This window comes from Myxocyprinus asiaticus, chromosome 22 (genome assembly GCF_019703515.2).
Source record: "Myxocyprinus asiaticus isolate MX2 ecotype Aquarium Trade chromosome 22, UBuf_Myxa_2, whole genome shotgun sequence".
NCBI lineage: Eukaryota > Metazoa > Chordata > Actinopteri > Cypriniformes > Catostomidae > Myxocyprinus > Myxocyprinus asiaticus.
Window position 1 is genome coordinate 25,473,489 of NC_059365.1, and position 22,823 is coordinate 25,496,311.

Consider the following 22,823-nt stretch of genomic DNA (forward strand, 5'->3'; position numbering starts at 1 on the left):
GTAATAGAAAGTTTCATGCCATCCCTTTCTTGTCAAATAGAGGTGTTGTTGTGCCTGCAAACTTTCAGCTCCATCAGTTTGGGCAATTGTCTTCAGTGTCTCTGTGCTTACTGTTACATTCAAAAACAGAAAAACAGTCCAAATTTAAGACAAATTAAATTTGTGCTGGTTCAGAATCTTAGGGTCTATTTACAGTGTAAACACTCACAGAGGAGGATAAGGGGAACTATATTTTTGCACTATTGTTCTTCTAAAGATTATTATTATTATTATTAGGGCGCAAGCACTGAAAGTGCAGAGACCCTATTGTTCTTCTAAAGATTATTATTATTATTAGGGCCCAAGCACTGAAAGTGCGGAAATACTATTCTTCTTCTGAGAATTATTATTATTAGGGCTCAAGCACTGAAAGTGTAGAGGCCCTATTGCTTTTCTAAGGATTATTATTAGGGCCAAAGCACTGAAGTGCAGAGACCCTAATGTTCTTCTAAGGATAATTAGGGCCCAAGCACTGAAGGTGCGGAGGCCCTATTGTTCTTATTCTTCTTTTTAAGATTTTCAGTACTTTTGGGGTACTTATCATGTGTGAAAACTCTTGAAATTTTGCACACACATCAGAGTCATCAGCCATTATTGGGGGTAGGGGCTCTGTAGCACTCCCTTGAAAATGGGCATGTTAGGGGGGCTATGTAGCACCCCCATTTTCACTTACAGTCACCAAAATTGGTACATAAATAGTTCTCATCAAGCCAAATAACATTTATACTCACAGTAATTAGCTCCACTCAACAGGAAGTCAGCCATTTTGGATTTTCTGAAAATCGCAGGCTCTGAACTTTTAAATACTCCTCCTAGGGGATTCATGTGACTGGCACCAAATTTGTGCAACATCATGCCAAGACATTGTAGATGCTAAATTGCAAACATATTTTTGAAATTTTGAATGGTGTCGCCATGGCTATATGGTGCCTTATATCTTCTGTGTGCATTGTGTGATTTTGATGAAAATTCAACTGTATGTTTGTTAATGGGGACTGATTACATTGATGTGGCTATTATGGGTCACAGTCATAACACCTCCAACTGGCAGCAGGAAGTATGGCACATTTAACAGACTTTGAAATAGCCCTCTTGTGTTTACATGAATTGCTTCAATATTCTTTAGAATGATGTCAGGACACTGCTTATGTAAAATTGTCAAGGGATATTTTATATCTTAAATAGTGTTGCCATAACAACACATTCATTTTTATTATTCCTTTCTTCTTATATTTAGGTGTTTTTGAGGCACATGGCATGCTTTTTTAAAATCCCCTTTTTCTCCCCAATTTGAAATGCCCAATTCCCACTACTTACTAGGTCCTTGTGGTGGCACGGTTACTCACCTCAATCCGGGTGGCGGAGGACATATCCCAGTTGCCTCTGCTTCTGAGACTGTCAATTCGCGCATCTTATCACGTGACTCGTTGTGCATGACACCGCGGAGACTCACAGCACAGGAGGCTCATGCTATTCTCCATGATCCACGCACAACTTATCACGCACCCCATTGAGAGCGAGAACCACTAATCGTGACCATGAGGAGGTTACCCCATGTGACTTTACCCTCCCTAGCAACCAGGCCAATTTGGTTGCTTAGGAGACCTGGCTGGAGTCACTCAGCACACCTTGGATTCGAACTTGCGACTTAAGGGGTGGTAGTCAGCGTCAATACTCGCTGAGCTACCCAGGCCCCGTGGCACTTGGCATGCTTACATTTTCATTACATTTTGCTTACACATCAGAGTTGTTGGCCATTAGGGCTGGGCAAAAGTTCACGCATGGGTGTGTAGGGGGGCCCTGTAGAGCTCCCTTTAAAGTGGGCATGTAAGACAGCCTCTGTAACACCCTCATTTTCACTTACCATCAACAAAATTGGTAAATATATAGTTCTCATCAAGCCAAACAACTTTCATAATTATAGTTATTAGCTCCACCCAACAGGACGTCGGCCATTTTTGGATTTTTGAATATCGCAGTCTCTGAACTTTTAAATACTCCTCCTAAGGGATTCATGAGACTGTCACCACATTTAGACAACATTATGCCAAGACATTGAAGATGCTAAATTGTGAACAGATTTTTGATATAAACTCAGCAAAAAAAGAAACGTCCTCTCACTTTCAACTGCTTTTATTTTCAGCAACTTAACATGTGTAAATATTTGTATGAACATAAAAAGATTCAACAACTAAGACATAAACTGAACAAGTTTCACAGACATGTGACTAACAGAAATGGAATAATGTGTCCCTGAACAAAGGTGGGGTCAAAATCAAAAGTAACAGCAGTATCTGGTGTGGCCACCAGCTGCATTAAGTACTGCAGTGCATCTCCTCCTCATGGACTGCACCAGATTTGCCAGTTCTTGCTGTGAGATGTTACCCCACTCTTCCACCAATGCACTTGCAAGTTCCCGGACGTTTCTGGGGGGAATGGCCGTAGCCCTCACCCTCTGATTCAACAGGTCCTAGACATGCTCAATGGGATTGAGATCCGGGCTCTTCGCTGGCCATGGCACAACACTGACATTCCTGTCTTGCAGGAAATCATGCACAGAACAAGCAGTATGGCTGTTGGCATTGTCATGCTGGAGGGTCATGTCAGAATGAGCCTGCAGGAAGGGTACCACATGAGGGAGAAGGATGTCTTCCCTGTAACGCACAGTGTTGATATAGCCTGCAATGACAACAAGCTCAGTCCGATGATGCTGTGACACACTGCCCCAGACCATGACGGACCCTCCACCTCCAAATCAATCCCGCTCCAGAGTACAGGCCTTGGTGTAACGCTCATTCCTTTGATGATAAACGCGAGTCCGACCATCACCCCCGGTGAGACAAAACCGCGACTCGTCAGTGAAGAGCACTTTTTGCCAGTCCTGTCTGGTCCAGCGAAGGAGGGTTTGTGCCCATAGGCGACTCTGTTGCCGGTGATGTCTGATAAGGACCTGCCTTACAACAGGCATACAAGCCCTCAGTCTAACCTCTCTCAGCCTATTGCGGACAGTATGAGCACTGATGGAGGGATTGTACGTTCCTGGTGTAACTCGGGCAGTTGTTGTTGCCATCCTGTATATGTCCCGCAGGTGTGATATTCGGATGTACTGATCCTGTGCAGGTGTTGTTACACATGGTCTGCCACTGCGAGGACGATCAGCTGTCCTTCCTGTCTCCCTGTAGCGCTGTCTTAGGCGTCTCACAGTACAGACATTGCAATTTATTGACTTGGCCACATCTGCAGTCCTCATGCCTCCATGCAGCATGCCTAAGGCACGTTCACGCTGATGAGCAGGAACCCTGGGCATCTTTCTTTTGGTGTTTTTCAGAGTCAGTAGAAAGGTCTCTTTAGTGTCCTAAGTTTTTATAACTGTGACCTTAATTGCCTACTGTCTGTAAACTGTTAGTGTGTTAATGACCATTCCACAGGTTCATTAATTGTTTATGGTTCATTGGACAAGCATGGAAAACATTGTTTAAACCCTTTACAATAAAGATCTGTAAAGTTATTTGGATTTTTACAAAATTATCTTTAAAATACAGTGTCCTGAAAAAGGGACATTTCTTTTTTTGCTGAGTTTATATCGAACGGTGTTGCCATGGTGAGGCATTAAAATTATGGTGAAAAATGGGAAACAGGAAGTGTTTTATACCTTCTGTGTGCAATGTGCGATTTAGATAAAAAAAATTGATATATGTTTAGTCTTAGGGGATAATTACATGGATGTGACTATTTTAGGTCACGGTCATAGCGCCACCACCTGGCAGCAGGAAGTGTGTCTCTTGCAACAGACTTTAAAGTAGTCCTCTTATATTTACCCAAATTTCTTCAAAATTGTTAAGAATTATGTCAAATGCCAAATGCATGTGTCCTCCTTGCATTGTTTTCCGAAAGCCACCGGGTGGAAATTGACCCATGGTCCTTGGGCCTGTCATCACTGCTTGCAGCTATATATATGTACAGTGCATCCGGAAAGTATTCACAGCGCTTCACTTTTTCCACATTTTGTTATGTTACAGCCTTATTCCAAAATGGATTAAATTAATTATTTTCCTCCAAATTCTACAAACAATACCCCATAATGACAATGTGAAAGAAGTTTGTTTGAAATCTTTACAAATTTATTACAAATAAAAAACGAAAAAAAATCACATGTACATAAGTATTCACAGCCTTTGCCATGACACTCAAAATTGAGCTCAGGTGCATCCTGTTGCCACTGATCATCCTTGAGATGTTTCTACAACTTGATTGGAGTCCACCTGTGGTAAATTCAGTTGATTGGACATGATTTGGAAAGGCACACACCTGTCTATATAAGGTCCCACAGTTAACAGTGCATGTCAGAGCACAAACCAAGCCATGAAGTCCAAGGAATTATCTGTAGACCTCCGAGACAGGATTGTATCGAGGCACAGATCTGGGGAAGGGTATAGAAACATTTCTGCAGCATTGAAGGTCCCAATGACCACAGTGGCCTCCATCATTCGTAAATGGAAAAAGTTTGGAACCACCAGGACTCTTCCTAGAGCTGGCCGCCCGGCCAAACTGAGTGATCGGGGGAGAAGGGCCTTAGTCAGGGAGGTGACCAAGAACCCGATGGTCACTCTGACAGAGCTCCAGCGTTTCTCTGTGGAGAGAGGAGAATCTTCCAGAAGAACAACCATCTCTGCAGCACTCCACCAATCAGGCCTGTATGGTAGAGTGGCCAGACGGAAGCCAATCCTCAGTAAAAGGCACATGACAGCCTGCCTGGAGTTTGCCAAAAGGCATCTGAAGGACTCTCAGACCATGAGAAACAAAGATTGAAATCTTTGGCCTGAATGGCAAGCGTCATGCCTGGAGGAAACCAGGCACCGCTCATCACCAAGCATGGTGGTGGCAGCATCATGCTGTGGGGATGTTTTTCAGCAGCAGGAACTGGGAGACTAGTCAGGACAGAGACATCCTTGATGAAAACCTGCTCCAAAGCGCTCTGGACCTCAGACTGGGGTGAAGGTTAATCTTCCAACAGGACAATGACCCTAAGCACACAGCCAAGATAACAAAGGAGTGGCTACGGGACAACTCTGTGAATGTCCTTGAGTGGCCCAGCCAGAGCCCAGACTTGAACCTGATTGAACATCTCTGGAGAGATCTGAAAATGGCTGTGCACCGACGCTCCCCATCCAACCTGATGGAGCTTGAGAGGTCCTGCAAAGAAGAATGGCAGAAACTAGGTGTGCCAAGCTTGTAGCATCATACTCAAAAAGAGTTGAGGCTGTAATTGGTGCCAAAGGTGCTTCAACAAAGTATTGAGCAAAGGCTGTGAATACTTGTGTACATGTGTTTTTTTTTTTTTTTATAAATTTGCAAAGATTTCAAACAAACTTCTTTCACATTGTCATTATGGGGTATTGTTTGTAGAATTTGAGGAAAATAATGAATTTAATCCATTTTGGAATAAGGCTGTAACATAACAAAAGTGAAGCGCTGTGAATACTTTCCAGATGCACTGTAAATATATATATATATATATATATACATTTTTATATTAATTAATTAATTATTTTTTTAAGGAAATGTATGTTTTAAAGAGGCATTTGGTTAAATGTTTTTAACAAAACTTTTGAGATGGTGTACTCTCTCTTTTTTGTAAACATTTAAATTTGGCATTCTCCAATCTGCATTGAAATCAGCTGATTGAGTTTGTAATTTACAGCACAGCTACATCTCCCGAGCATCCCCTGAACGGTAATACTGTTTGATTTGTGATGTGTTGCCAAGTAGAACTGCTGTGATATTTCTCAGCAGCCCAAACTTTGTGTCTTCAGTTGACAAGCTTACACTTGACAAGCTTTAAGTTGGCAGAACTCCTGAAGTTATCTGAATACTGTTTTCTTGCATCAAGATCTAGAATAGGGAGGAAAAGACATTGAGAAATATTCTCTTGTGGTTTCTTGTCCTATTTCTCAGTGAGGCAACAGTAAGTCTCATAGAGTCCTTCATATCCTCAAAGTGACAGATGTCCCTCCTGTTAGGTTTTAATTAGTTCTTAATTAAAAGGGTTGATTAAAATGCAAAAAAAGCTTGTTTATGAGCTTAAAACATTTACAGCACCACTGAGCCACTGAGAGCTGTGCATGATTAGTGAAGACAGTACAGTAAAAAAGAAAAAAATATATATGTTTTACTCTATTCCTTATACTCGCTCAACCACTTCAAACTGTTTTATGAGGGGCTGTTTTTTTGTTTTTTTTGAACATTTTTAGAAATGTAATAAGAAAAATAATGTCTATGCATAAGCTAAAGCAATTAATTCTTTGTAAGCTATTGTCTTTAACCCTTTATTATTTTCCATTCCCTATAAATTTAACACACATAATTGTATTTTATTTTTGTGGAGAGCTGTCTTTGAAGAACAAATATTTTATTAATATATTCATTTGCCATGCTTATTGAGGCAGCCCTCATCTCCGGAATTTTATTTTATTTACCAGTAAACAGCCTCAAGATGTTTGGAACAGGTTGGTTTTGTCCACTCATTTTTCCATGAATTTCAATGTTGCATTGAGAGGTGTTTAGATATATCTGGCTCCAATAATGTTTTATTGATAGATTCATATTTCTGGATTTTTTTTAAAAAATGAACGTTTTCTTCAGAATCCATTTTGCATGGGATAGAATGTCTTTTAACTTGATTTCCTCATCCCCTCTGTCTCATTTTAAGAAAAAGCCATGGAATGGCCTAATTTAATCTACAAACACCAGTCTGACTTGACTTAACTTCCAAAACTTCCAAAAAATTTACAGTGAAGGGCATCTCCTTCAATGATCTGCTGCCTAAACTGATAATAAAGCACTCAAGCTCCACTCCATGCTCTGCCTGCTGCACGTTGGCCTATTTTTAACAGGTCTCCAAGTGGAAATTATCAACAACATCAAATGCAGAATGTCTCTTACAATCAAGTATTAAACATAATGTACCTGACAGACTTGCACAATAAGTCTTTACCACCTCCAAAAAATAAAAATAGGACCGGTTAATGGAGACAGGAAATTGAGGGAGAAAGGAGGGGGTAGATCAGGACATGACCCAGGCTGGAATTGAACATGGGTCCTCGTGAGACAATGGCTCTTATACAGTATGTCATGAGCACTACCAGTCTTTCTAGCAAGTCAGTCCACTGGCAGACATCTTTTGAATGCTCTCGGGAAGCTATTTCCAGTCATGAAAGTGCAGCTCCGATCTACTTGGTGAAAGAAAGAAATCTCCTTAACATTGTGTCAAGATTACGATCAAAGAAGTTCATAAAATGCTAAATAGTTTCTGCCACTATGCTGTTCCCGGTTGTGCAACTGTTGGAGTGATTGTGGTTGTATTACATCCTTTCCATTGAGCAGTTTTGAGCGGTTCCAGTAGCATTTCCACTTAAGCATGGTTCGGATTTCTCAACATGGTTAGCTAACTGTACTCAGCTGTACTGGTATAATGCCTTGAGTATGTGGCGACTCAAGATTGGTCACTTGCTTATTAAGTCCATTCTAATCCAGATTTCAGAGCACCACAGTGAAAAAAAATAAACTTTAACTATGCCAACAAACACGGATCGGTACAGAACAGCACGGTTCAGCAATTTGAACTGTTTGGCCTGATAGTGAAAAGTGGCTATATACTCTGTTTAATAATCTTATGGTTGAATATGTTGGTTTGTCAATATGTGCCTTACTTTTTTTTTAATTTATTTTTTTATTTGTTTGTCTCTAATATGTTTTGTATTTATTTGTGTGTGTTTGTAAATTAGCTGTCCTGTGAATGTCAGGAGGCTCACCGTCATAGATGAGATGAAGATTGTGCCTTTTTATTTTTTTTATTTTTCCCCTTTTTCTCCCAATTTGGAATGCCCAATTCTCAATGTGCTTTTAAGTCCTCGTGGTCGCGTAGTGATTCGCATCTGAGATTGTCAACCCATGCATCTTATCATGTGGCTTTTTGAGCGCGTTGCCACAGAGACATAGCGCGTGTGGAGGCTTCACGCCATTCACTGCGGCAACCATGCTCAACTCACCTCGCACCCCACCGAGAACGAACCACATTATAGCGATCACTAGGAGGTTACCCCTTGTGACTCTACCCTCCCTAGCAACTGGACCAATTTTGGTTGGTTAGGAGACCTGGCTGGAGTCACTCAGCATGCCCTAGAATTCGAACTAGCAAACTAGCGAACTCCAGGGGTGGTAGCCAGCGTCTTCACCACTCAGCTACCCAGGCCCCCCAAGATTGTGCCTTTTTGACATTCTGCTAAAGTGAGCTACCATGAGCTGTCAAGTGCCGTTGCTTCTATGCAAAAGTAAAAGTGTTCTGTGGTGATGTGCACTTGAGGAGTCCTTTCTTGACACCAGTGAAGTCTTCAGCAAGAGGACTTTGTATTTGGGCATTCAACTTTCATTTATAAGTAAAAACCACCAACCCAACCATGTTCCTATGACCTCTGATCTTTTGCTTTGAAAAGCATTTATTTTCCTGGTAGGTCACAAAATAAAATAAAAGAAAGCAAAGAAGTTAAAAAACATCAATAAGTCGTGAGCATGGTAAATCAGTTTATTGAGGGCTACAGTAATGGAGGTTAATGCCTACTCTGATCTCTGAAACTTTATAATCTTTTGCCAATTATTTTCCTGCATTATTTGTTTCCTGTTATTTAAAATGTATATGGTCATTTCATATGGCATTAAAGTTCGATAAAATCCTATAGCCTACAATTTGACTAAAGTGCAAGTTCATAATGTGCCAGCCAAGAGTAAAGCTTTGCATTTTTTCCAAAAAGACCTGTGCTGACCTGTATGGACTGTGCAGCCATCTGTCCTTGTGTGATTTACCAGTCTTCTTTTTTTATGTCTCAGTCCCAGAGGCTTTCATGGCTATGGGGCTATTTAACTGAATTTATAGGGTATTAGACTCAGTGTTTGCTTTGGAATAACAGGAGAAAAGCTTCTAATGCTCTAATCTCATCATGCTGTGCCACCTGCTATCATAGGCAGCTTTTCAGGGAGCACTTTTAATCAACACTATTTCTTTGTTTGGCATCCTCAGATGACTTTGCTCTATGCCCATGACATGTGGGTGACACTTTATAATACAGTTTCTTACTTAATAGGTAACTGCAGGAATTAATGCAAGACCAATTAGCAGTACTACATTAACACTTTAGTAACTACGATTAACTAATATTGAAATGCAATTAACTAATCAGTAAGTAATAGCGATCTGATGACTGGTAGTTCAATGTTAGCTAATCGATAATTACTGAATTTGATTTGCCTTGAGAACTATTAACAAACTATGGCTAATTTAAAATAACTACTAATTAATTACTCATCACAACATGTACTACTCAAAATCCAGTGTCTAAAATGCGAACAATTATATTTTTTATTGTCAACATAAAAATATCAAAGATGCACATCAATAATGTGTTCTTTAACACATTAGGGTTAATCAGTTATGAATGTAACACCACTCTAAATTACTATGCAGTGCCTGGTTGAGTATTATGACTAGATAGCTTACCTTAAATAAAGGGATGTTGTCTCCAACATCTATATTATTTGTTGTATCTTTCTCATCATTACAAATTAATAAATTGCACATGCTATATAATGACTGAGCTCTCCATAATTAACTTAGAATAGTGAAGTGAAAATCATGGCTAACCCTTTGTAATGATTCAAGTGTTACCACATCTTTCTTAAGGAATTACTATTAATCTGGAACAGTATTTTAAAGTGAGGCTTATGGTAATGCACTAATGAATGAGATCTTATTGTGTCCTTCCATATGAGTTAATGGCTATCTTGAACAGTATTATAAATTGAAAATCATGGTAATTTACTGCTAATGAATTGGATCTTGTTGTTTCCTTCCTTATGAGTTAAAGGGATAGTTCACTCAAAAAATGACAATTCTCACATCATTTACACTCCTGCATGCTATCCCAGTTGTGTATGACTTTCTTTCTTCTGCAGAACACAAACAAAGATATTTAGAAGAACATCTCAGCTCTGTTGGTCCTTTCAAGTGAGTGGTGGCCAGAAATCTGAAGGTCCAAAAAGCAGATAAATCCAGTATAAAAGTAATCCATGAAACTAAACTTGTTAAATCCATATCGTCAAAAGTGATATGATAGGTTACAATTGACTTTTAGATGTAAAAGTGAATGTGAAAGTTTTATAGTAAAAATGACTTCAATATTGATCTGTTTCTTACCCACACTTATCATATCACTTCTGAAGACATAGATTTAACCACTGGAGTCTTATAGATTACTTTTGTGCTGTCTTTATTTGCTTTTTGGACCTTCAAAGTTCTGGCCACTATTCATTTGCACTCAGTAATTTTTTCCATATTAAAAAAGTTTAACTGCTAAAGACATTAACTGTAATTTTGTAATATAAGTAGGAAATCATGGCCACTCACATTAAAATGAAGACTCCAGTCATATCAGTAATCTTATAAAAGCTGTTTTATTATACATGAAGAGGGTCCGCGCATCTGCCATTTTAGAATCACATGACCAGCTGAATACTACTCAGTAACCGTCCTGTTATTTGACAATTTCACTCATTGATTAAAGTAATCATGGCTGACTGTGAATGCTAAATTTCTGCAAAGGCATCTGAAACTGAAAACTATTGATTTTAAATGATGCTGCATCCAAGCAGCTAGGTATCAGTGTAAGTCTAAGATGACACAAAGACAAAAGTTACTGAGTGCACCTTTAATGATGGAACAGTATTATAAGGTGTTACCAACTTGTGTTTTCCCCCATGAACAGGATATTGTGCTTTAGATAGTTTTGTAAGTGCTCTGATTTTGCATAGTTTTTTTCTAGTCTTTCCCACCTGCCTGTGCTATACAGTACTGCTGTGTGCTTTCAGTGGAGTGAACACCAGTGCTGTAATGTGTGGGTGGAGGATGTGAAGTGATTTGTTGTTGGATTGGTTCCATTTTAAAGTGACAAAACATACTGCTAGTGTTGAGTCAGCTTATGCCGAGTTTACACTGCACGATTTTAGGCCCGATTTTCACTTGCTGACAGTTTTGTGGAGATCGCCGACAAAAGCCCGAAATCATAGGCAAATCAGAGCTCGCTCCCGTGAGTGACGAACGCAATGTATGAATATCAAAGACGCGATCTGAGAGAAGCGCTGACGTGTCGCCGATGTCAGCGAGATATCTAGCATGTTAAATATTTGGACCTGTCTGCGATTCCAAATCGCGCAATGTGAAATGTGTTTTGACTGAATACAACTGCAGCATTGACCTACAGCCAATGAGAGAGCAAGAAACGGGGCACGGGAAGTTTCAGTGGGAGGAGTCCTGATGTACCTGCAACAGAACATCAACTAGCATGGCTGCGGTATCAAGAAAGTCTCATTGGACCCAAGAAATGGAGGAAAAATTAGTGGAACATTGGCAGGAGCACCAGTGCTTATTTGATGTTTCCTCTGAATTGTACCACAACCGGTGGAGAAAGAGAAGAGTTGGAGAGAAATTGCCAATTCTCTTGGACAGTCAGGTAAGAAAATAGGTAGATTTTTCAGTAGGAGGTACTTTTTCATATTGTAACCAATAAAATATATGATGCCTTTACACATTATGTAAAGGCGATTAAAAACATACACATATTCTGAAATGTATAACATATGATCATGCATTTGTTTTCGTATCTCGTATCACTACTCGCGTGTAATTTGGAGTCCAAGCAGAGTCGTTGGGGATTCGTCAATAGTGAAATGTTTTGTAATGTGTTCACCCCTGCCGCCGATTCCTCGTCCAATTTAAAAACCCTACGACTTCCATGACAAGACAGACTGTTGTGTAATATGAACGATACCACAATCCGACACCTTTGAAAGTCGTGTAGTGTGTACGAGGCATTAGTGGTTGTTGCTTGCATGTCTGGAGCAGAGAAGAAGATGCATTTAAAGGAATATTCCAGGTTAAATACAACTTAAGCTCTATTGACATCATCTGTGACATGCTGTCGATTATTGAATATACAGAGTATAATTTTGTCTCTTCCTCCAGTTTGTAAAAACAAATAAAAGTAATCTTTACAGTAATTCCAGAGGGTTTAAAAGCAGAAATATGCAGCTCTTATTTTTTATTTTAGTCATTTTTAGGTATTTATGCTGTAAAGTTGTCCAAATGGTCATTTTAGCAGTGGGAATACTTTTCTAGGTTAATGAACTTTTTTGGTGGTTATGTGTTACCAACATAAATTCATCATGTTACATCATGTCCCCTTCTGGTATTTGTGTGTGTGTGTGTGTGTGTGTGCGCGCGCGCATGCGTGCTGTCCGAAAACTACCAGGTTTACTGGCCTACCATGGTCATGATAGGAGTTCAAAGATTGGATATAACTTTGCACAACAGGGTTAGTAAGCGATTTATCCCACTAGTGTTATGTTATTGTGTATGTTCACATCCTGTGGCTATACTTTCAAAACAGTGTGTACTTTAATATTTATTCAGGTGCAGTGTCTTGCCCCTTAGACTGTCACTGTAAATTTATTACTGTATTGGCAAAAATATTTTCAGTGGTGATTAACAGAATGACACCGATGCTGTTAGAACTTAGAACTTAACTTGTATTGCACCAGGGACAAGATCTGGTAAATGTGTGGTTAGCTAGTTCCCATCAGCCCTGCTCTCATTTTGTAAGCACAGTGGCTAGTCTCCTTTAGGGCCACGTAGACAGTGTTCCCGGTGGGACGCCACTTATGTGTGTTCTTCTGGAAAGAAAGTGCAAGGCTGTACGTCCTAATGGTGAATAAGCCAGCGAGTACAGCTCCTTGGACACATCAAAAGACTTATCATTGAGTAGCAGGGGATGTCCTCAGGGTCTCTCTATGGATGCCATTGTCCATCCTTCTCCATTGATGCTGCTTTCAGCTGAGCTTTTAGACCAGAGAGCCTCTGGAAACTTCAGAAAATGGGATGTGTTTTTGTTTATGTGTGTGTGTTTTGTGCAAGCCTCTGTTTTGTGGGTCTGCTTGTTTTCCTATGGAGAAGGTGCCTGCTTCCCTTCTGTAAGACTGTCAATCAAGCGCTAATGAGCAGTAAATTATGGGATAAAACATTCGCAACCACTTGGTTTTGATATGGCTTTATGTGCACTAATTTCAGTGATTTTATCTGTATTATTTTTCAGAAAGATCAGTGGGGCACTCGAGTAATTTTCATTAATCACATACAAAGAATAGTTAATTAAAAACCCCATTATCACCAATCATTTTAGGTGTTTATGGAAGGATCCGAATATTAATATAATATAATTCGCACAAGACACTAAACACACAAAATATTATTTCAGGGTAATATCCTGCTGCTTTATAGTGCGCATATCTGCTTGGTTTTTGCTGTTTGAGTTGTCCAATATTCGTGTTCAGTACAAGTTAAGCTCTATTGAAACAATGTGGCATAATATTGATCACCTCAAAAAAAAAAATCTTTCGATTCCTCTCTCTTAAAAATATAAATAAAAAATCGGTTAAGGCACTTACAATGAAAGTGAATGGGGCCAGTCCATAAACGTCAAAATGTTTTCAAATGTATAGCCACAGGACTTAAACATAATACATACTAACATGTTAACGACTCTACTAAGATAAAATCGCTTGATTTGTATTAAGTTATCAGGTGCATGACACGTTTTGTTGACGTACAGGCACCACCCACAGGAATTACTTCAGTGAGGAGCAACTAGAAGTTCATCCTAGTATAGTAGTCACATCATAAAAATTACAATTTAGGTATCTTTATAGGTCAAATAGTACACTTTTTTACAGAATCATTTATGTAAGGGTTTTACGAAAGTGGGTAAACATGTTTGGCCTTTAATCCCTCCTATTTACTTGCATTGTAAATAACCACAAATAACCCCAAAAAGTTCCATTGTATGTGTCTTACTTTACTGCCTTACTTGATTTTTATTTTATTTTAAAGAGGACAAAGGACGAGTAGATATTATTTTTTTGTGGTTATTAACACTATGCAACTATTGCTGTCAATAGAGCTTTACTTGTATCAAACCTAGATTGTTCCTAATCCTCACAATTGTCAAGGTACCTGATTTGGACATGGTATGTGGATATGACTGTCATGCTTATGGGAGCACATTGGTGATAACCACTTCTTTTACTTTGATGGTCCTTCACAGCTATCATTGATATTTAGGTCACATGAAGTGTGGAAGAGATATAGTCACGGGTGTATTGGCAGCAGGTTATCTATTTAGTTCCTATTAAATTGACACCCACTTATATATGGAATAACAGAATTATTCCGGTGACCTCATGCTGAGATAAATTACATTCACAAAGTGCAATGCACCACTATCACCTACCTCCATCACCCTGTAATCATGCTTTCTCCACACATATCTGACTGCAAACAGATAGGCGTCTGCTGATCAAGATCCAGATCTAGATCCAGATTACTCTGGAGGATCAAGTGGGTAGAAGGCTGGCTAAAGAATAGTTCACCCTGAAATGAAAATTCTGTCATCATTTACTCACCCTCATGTTGTTTCAAACCCAAATTACTTACATCATCCGGGATGTCATAGCAGAGAAGGGTTTGTACCTTTCCAGCCTGTCAGTTTGCTGTTCAATGGGTGTAGTATGCAGATGTATAGACAAACCCAGCAGGCTTGTCCCCCTCCCTGTGGTAGTTGCACTCTTTCACATCAGATCGTGCCAAGACTGCTTCACAGTCAGAGAGAAAAAACATATATTATATATATATGTATATATATATATATATATATATATATATATATATATATATATATATATATATATATATATAACCAGCCTATGTCCCAGTCCCAAAGTGAAATTTACAGACTTGGAGTAATTGTTCCCTGCACTATTGTCTCTGGTAGGAAATGCTGTTATTGACAAATAAGAATTCAATAAGACTCGGAGATGAACACTTTGGGCTTGGTCAAAGGACTGTATTGGTCTTTTCACTGTTGAGCCCTGATTCTATCCTCTCTCTTTCTTTCCATTTATTTTTCTTTTTATTTCTCCAGCATTCACCCCATCAGTTTGTTGGTCCATCCTTCTTATCTTCCAGTCTTTCTTTTACTTACTTTTTCTCTCAGCTTTCTCTTTCTCTTTTTAGAATTAATTTGGTCCACACACAGACCCTTTTCCCATGGTCTCTCCAACCAGAAGCAGAAACTCAATTACAGTGAACCAGTGGATGTGGCTGTCTGCATGATTAGTGTGGTCTGGTGTAATGTTGATATCATCCCAAAGGATTGGGCTGGCTAGGGTCATTAAGCAGCATATTACGTCCTGTCTTTGGTTTCCAGAGGTAAAGGTCAATGGATAGTAAAACCAGAAAAGTTTCTAGAGTGGATTAGATTGAGGGTTCTGCCTGTTTGTGGTGAGGAAAGAAATTCAGAGAGCACTTTTGTCAGTCAAGTCAAGCTCTTTATTGTCATCATACAAGAACAAATAAATTATTGTGTTCCACTGGCTGTTGCATAAATTTAGAAAAGCGAGTAGATATAAGGCATAAATGTAAAAAAAAAAAAATTAAAAAAATGGAAAAAAATAGAATTGTAGCAAATTAGCTTAAAAGGGAATTATTTATAATTAATTATAACTGGTTATAATTAATAATAAATATTTAGATTAGATCTTAGAATTAACTGTAGCAGAATCGATATTACAATTACTTGATCTGTCCGTCCAGCGAGTAGACAATATAATTATTTATCAATTCTAGGAAGATTACTTTCCTGGCCAAGGAACAATAGCCTTCCTACTTATACAGTGCTAGCAGTAGTTTAGCATGTAGCAAGGAGCAACATTCAGTGACTTTGAATTGTGAGCGGAACACAGAGACAATCAATTGTGAATATAAGGGATTTAATATATGAAACTATAACTAACATACAAACAAACTAAGCAAAACATACATATATAGAATGAAGGAAAGTAAGGAAAAGAGAGAGAGAGAGCAAAGAAGGCAGTATTTCACGTCAGTTAACCACAACCTAAATGAGAATCATCAGAGGCACAATTCACCTTAAAAGGGGTTCAAACTTAAACGCGCATCTAATCAGTTGTAAATGGTTACTTGCATTGGTTTGTTGCTGAATAAGAGTCTTGATGCGGTAGACGAGGTTCTCGACGATTTCTTTAGGAGTGAGTTGAAGAAGTCCACAGGAAATCCACAAAGTTACTTGAAGGTAAACACTGCCAGAAGGTTAAACTCAAGAGAGAGTTTTGGAGTGTGTTGGTCTCAAGAAGAAGAGTTTTTGAGCGATGATTAGTCTGCGCTCTGGAGTTTTGATAGTTCATTGCCGCACCCATTATGTGGGTGGAGTGGCCAATCAGAGGCATGCATTTTGAGCGGGAGAAACTTCCTTTGTCTCTGTTTATGGCCCATTCGCATTTTATTGCTGATCTGGACCGCTAGTGCAGCTTTTAATTCAAAACATAGTAAGAATTGTTCGATGCATTTCACGATCACATGGTGTACATTATTGTGTGAGAAATAAAGGGAAGATCATTTTGATACCAAGAAGGTAACCTCCAGACGATATTAAAGCAGAGATACACTCATACACTTGAATATAGGCATTTAACGTCTAACTAATACAAGTAAAGGGTTTTAACTAAGTTAATATGATAGGGGAATATACATACAACACATGCACATAGCAGATACATTTATAACTGCTTACTATGGCCTAAATAGAGAAAATGTCTTTAGGTGTGTGTGTGACGTGTATTGGAATTACTGGAGACAGACAACTGCTCTGGTGCCTGGCATGGGGGTCACCCATTATGGTGTGAGAAATAAAGAGAAGATCATTTTGATACCAAGAAGGTAACCTCCAGACGATATTAAAGCAGAGATACACTCATACACTTGAATATATGCGTTTAACGTCTAACTAATACAAGTAAAGGGTTTTAACTAAGTTAATATGATAGGGGAATATACATACAACACATGCACATAGCAGATACATTTATAACTGCTTACTATGGCCTAAATAGAGAAAATGTCTTTAGGTGTGTGTGTGACGTGTATTGGAATTACTGGAGACAGACAACTGCTCTGGTGCCTGGCACGGGGGGGTCACCCCCCTTTCTGTGGAATGTGTTTGAAGCTTGATGGAGACACTCCAGAGGCGACCTGTTTTAGCATCTTTTGATAGTGATAAAGACCATCTGCAATTTAGCACCCATATAAATGTAAACGTGGAGACCAGGTTAGTAATTTATATGCAAATGTCAAAAGGCTAAAAGGTTTTTTTTTATCAAACAAAGTTTTTTTCAAACAAAGTGTAATTAGCCATCACTGATCTTACACAGACGTTACAGACTATAGGAAATATCTAAATATACAGGAATGCAGAAAAAGACAAGTATACATTGTAATATATAATAGTATTATAATAATAGAATTGTAAAAATAAAAAAATAAAAAAAATACAAATGTTTGCAGACGCTATTCATTATTTAATGTGCCTTAAAACATTTTGTAGCAAATTTGGCCTTTCACAGTACTTGAAAACCTGTGTTTTCTATTACACAACATTTACACTAGATCTTTTTTTTCTTTTTGCTAATGAAAAAGTACTGATTGTCCCTGTAAAACTTGCTGCCACGTTACTAGGACATTGCTACATAGGTGGTTGCTAGAGTGTTTTGGCTGGTTGCTAGGCGGTTGCTTACTGGCTTAAGTCAAAGCTCATCCACCAAGTCTCTATCAGTGGGTGCTTCTTAGTCAGAAGGCTGCAGCCTAGTTAGGCTTTGTCCTTCCTAGACCAGTTCTTCTTAGGCTGTAGTCTAGGCTCCTCCTCAGAATTCAGCGCTAGAGTGAGATGGTCTAGTAAGTGCACATGTGCAAGGGATTGTGGGTGATTGAAGGCTGTGAAGGATGCACATGATGCATCCTTCACATTGTTCACATTGTCAATGACTTTGTCGCTGGACGTCGGTAGTCTCTGTATTCTGTGTCACTAGTGGCCGTTCCTATTGCTGTTTATGTAATGTTATTGGTCGGCAGCACAACTGGCCATAGGTTTAAAAAATTTGATCACAGATGAGATACATTGCTGGTAAAGCTTAGAGATCATTCTTATTTGACAAGGAATTATTTTGTTTTTTCCTCTAAAAAATGAACATTCTGCAGGGGACAGTGTTTTCAAATAAACTGCAGCAGTGCTCAATGCATCATATCATAAACAAGATGAACAATCTATAAATTTATGAATCAAACTTACTCAGAATGCCGACAGTTTCTGACATGGTTTTCCATGTATCATATTTGTATTATATGCATGTACAGTATGTGGTTACCGAAAAACGATATAGAACAGTAAAATCGATGACAGCATTCACTTCTCTATCTTGCCTGCACTTGACTCCAGTCTTTCACATGGGACAGATGACTTGATCTTTATCGTCTTCACTCCTATTGTTTTTTGCTGCACAATATCGCTCCGTATTTGCATACAGTTAAGCTTTTCTCTACTTTCCACATCTCTCGATATGCCCACATTGGTCGATGTCGCTCATGATGCCAGATTTCACTGGAATTTATAGAAAATGAAAAGCCTCCTGTCTCATCCAGTGAGAAAATCTCTGACAATGTGAACAGGGCTTTAAACATGCAGGATTTTGCTAGTCAAACAACTGTCTTCATCTCTCAATCCAAGTATACATGACAAAATTCGTTATCAAATATTTGAAGGAAGGACGACAAATACGCTGGGTTAAATACACACCACAAGTCGCCCATCTTTCGGAGCATGCACACAATGTAGAATGCAATTTTGGTCCGTTTAAGTTTTATACATGTTGGACGAAGCCGAGCTACAGTTGTATTATATAGGTCTGTTAGTCCGACTTCGCAAAAATTATTTCAATCAGGACTAAAGTGTTAACATTTTACCAATTATTGCTTTAGTCTGACTGAAAACAAACTTTTAAAGTGCTTGTTAAAATACTGTGTGATATCCTGGTCTCTCTTATTGCTTCAGTGTAAATCTATGGGATTTATTTGCCCATTTCATTAGCATGTCTTCTCAACATGCAGCACAATTTGATGTATTCGTGTCAATAGCACAAATGGTGCTGGACGAGGCACGGACTAACAGTGATCAGTGAATGACAACCTTTCTTTAGTGTAGACTAGAACCTTTGACTGTTTTTTTTTTTTTAAGTGAATGTGAGAAAGAGAGATGAGGAAATACAGGTTTATAAAATAGAAATGTATGGATACTTATTTCTTTTCCATTCCAATGATATTCTAAATATGTAATGATACTTAACAGTTGAGCAGCTCTCATCTGGTTCCTCTCATAGTGAGATAGATAGCAGCCTGTGGTTCACTGGCTGAATTTGAGCTAGCAGGTCTGGAAAGAGCCAGGGGCAACTACAGTTAGAGAGAGTAATGAGGAAAGTAATAGCCTCTCTCTAACACACACCCCATTACTTCTATCAGGCATGTAGAAGCACAGTCATATTAGGGTCCCTCAGATTCAACTATAGAGGCAGATGAACTGAGTGATCTTTAGTAAGATCCAGAGTAAGACATATTCAAGGATGAGGATCTGAGAAGAAAGAGCCGCATCGTTTCAAACTGAGTGGCTCGTTTCTTTGGGATGGGTTGGGGAGAAATAGTTTTTCTTATCTGCAAGAAAAGAGAGAGGTCAGAGAAAATGACTGAGCTGAGCAGACTGACTCCTTGTCAATTTAGCGAACAGTTGGATCTTGCAGTGTGCCTTTCTTGTTGTACCTCTGTGCATCCGTGCATGTTGTGCACACATGATGGTACCAGAATACACAAGGTCATTGCAGATTCACAGCTGCCAGTCAACATCAAGGCTGCTTTTATTAACTAACAGCTCGCTATGTTGTTCTGCCACCAGCTCAACCACTAACCAACTGCTTAAACCAAATACTAACACCTGCTGATCGCACCAAAGTAAATCACTGTGCTCTCTGCCATGTTTACAACATGTTCTGCAGACTCAACACACACAATCCCCACTGCAGCCCCCTACCTTCCTGTAGTAATGGCTCATTTATTTTCCTGTTGCCATACAAACCAGTACTGTTGCTGTCTCTAAGTTTCTGTTCACTGTGCCTCGACAGAGAGAACGGGACTCCGGCACACAGATAAGCCTTGTTTATTCCTTCAAGACTGCCTATTAGTGCAGTTTGCCTGCTGGGGAAGCCAAATCCTGGGATGACGCATTAAACAGAATTCATATCGGCGAATCAATTGCTAATACTCTCTCCATACTCCTCTCTCTGCATTAATTCATCCCTCCGTCTACAAGGGCGACTTTGACAGCCCACCCTGTGCTCTGTCGCCCTCTTCTTTTCCTTTGCCTCGTTTGGCAGTTTTTTTTCTTCTTCTTCTTCTTCTTCTTTTTTTTTTTTTTCAGAATGTAAAAAAAAAAAAAAAAAAAAACATGTATGGAAAAAGAAGAAACACATGAATAAAATAGATAAGAGGGAAAGAACACAACATTGCAAAACAGTATAAATAAATGCAGTGAAAATTACAAGAGTATGAAGAATGTGGTAAAGCAGGAGTATGGCACACTTTTGATTTTCTTTTGCCCAAAGGGTTTTATTGAGGAGCAGTGCAGGTAACAGTTTGACAGTCTTCACTCCATCTGCCTCCTTTTCACAGAAAATCCAAACTCTTGGCAGCTTACACAAAAATTTATTTTTTGCATGTGGGAACGTCATAAATAAATCCATGTAGGCCTGTTCATAGGCAAAAATTTCTGTCATTCTGTAAAATAATTGTTGTTCTCAGAATTGTATCTACTTTCAGTTCATAATGATGTTTTATTTTTTCACACCTCTGTTTGACCAAAGGCTTTCTTCTCCATGCAAGGCAAACAAATGAATGACAAAGTAAAGAAAGAATGTTATACGTACAGTGGTGTGACATTCGGACCCGCTCTCAACCTAAAATTCTGACTTCTTAAAATTTTAGGTTGTCACTTCAGTTAGATAATGCAAAAAATATTTGTGTATTTAGCTGTACAGTTATTTACCACTTTGTTAGGAACACCTGTACACCTACTTATTCATGCAATTATCTATTCAGCTAATCGTGTGGTAGCAGGGGAGTGCATAAAATCATGCATATACAGTTCAGGAGCAGCCATCACAATGGGGAAAAATGATCTTAGTGATTTCGACCGTGGCATGATTGTTGGTTCCAAACGGGCTGGTATGAGTATTTCTGTAACTGCTGATCACCTTTGATTTTCACAACAACAGTCTCTAGAATTTACTCAGAATGGTTTCAAAAACAAAAAACATACAGTGAGTGGCAGTTCTGTGGACAGAAACACCTTATTGATGAGAGAAATCAACGGATAATGGCCAGATTAGTTTGAGCTGACAGAAAAGGCAATGTTAACTCAGACAACCCCTCTTTACAATTGTAGTAAGCAGAATAGCTTCTCAGACTGCACAATGAGTCGAACCTTGAGGTGGATGGGCTATGACAGCAGAATACCACATCAGGCACTTTGTTAGGACCATAGTGTTACTAATAAAGTGCTCAGTGAGTGTCTAGTAACCATATTTAGCAGCCATATCACCTTGTAGCTCAAGACTGGTTGCCCACTGAAGCTAAGCAGGGTTGAGCCTGGTCAGTATCTGGATGGGAGACCTCCTGGGGAAAACTAAGGTTGCTGCTGGAAGAGGTATTAGGAGGGCCAGCAGGGGGTGCTCACCCTGCAGTCTCTGTGGGTCCTAATGCCCCAGTATAGTGATGGGGACACTATACTGTAAAAAGGCACCTTCCTTTGGATGAGATGATAAACCAAGGTCCTGTCTCTCTGTGGTCATTAAAAATCCTAAAGCATATCTTGTAAAGAGTAGGGGTGTAACCCTGGTGTCCTGGCTAAATTGGCCTTTCTCAGTCATGGCTTCCTAATAATCCCTATCCACTAATTGGCTCTATAACTCTACTCTCTCCTCACCACCATTAGCTGGTGTGTGGTGAGTGTACTGGCACACTGTGGCTGCTGTTGCATCATCCAGATGGATGCTGCACACTGGTGGTGGTTGAGGAGAGTCCCCTGTTCACTATGTAAAGTGCTTTGAGTGTAGTGTCAGAAAAGTGCTATATAAATGTAATGTTTATTCATTTATTCATTCATACTTGATAGTATGCCTAACAGGAGTGTGAAACATAACTACTGGAAGTCCAACTCCTAAAGCTCAATAGCTAAACAAAAGGTCTTTCTCCATATTTTTCTCCATATAGCCCAAACATATTATATTATAAAAAAACACTTTTGCTTTTGTTTTTGATTGTGTGTGGGAGCATTTCCCCATTAGGCTACACTGTGTACTGTGAGATTAGCATGAGGCAACTCCTGCTGACTAGTCTAGCTGGTAGCTCGGTGTCAGTCAGTGCTGTGGGTAGGAAGTGTGCTGATTTAGGGAGGAAGTGAGTCTGCAGTTATGGAGTGTTAGTAATCATTCTCACCTGCTGGTGACTGGTATACAGCTGGGAACATTGGGGTGCTACCTCATCCACAAATCAAGTGTTTATAACTACATCTCCCTCCTACTATTTTCAACCTGTCATCAGCTGATGAGAATGGTCTCCCTTTAAACTTCTACCATTTACTGCCCTCATGAGGATGGATACATTTATTTGAAATAGATCTTTGAAAGCCATTTGAATGCAAAATGCTTCTTAGATAGGCATGTGCCTCTCCTAG

The 22,823-nt window shown here is 39.2% G+C and overlaps 1 protein-coding gene across 7 annotated transcripts in view; it reads left to right on the forward strand.

Moving 5' to 3' along the window:
- LOC127412971 (protein diaphanous homolog 2-like) overlaps positions 1-22,823 on the forward strand; it is a 625,488-nt gene that overhangs the window by 131,042 nt on the left and 471,623 nt on the right. The gene's annotated exons all lie outside the window — the stretch shown is intronic.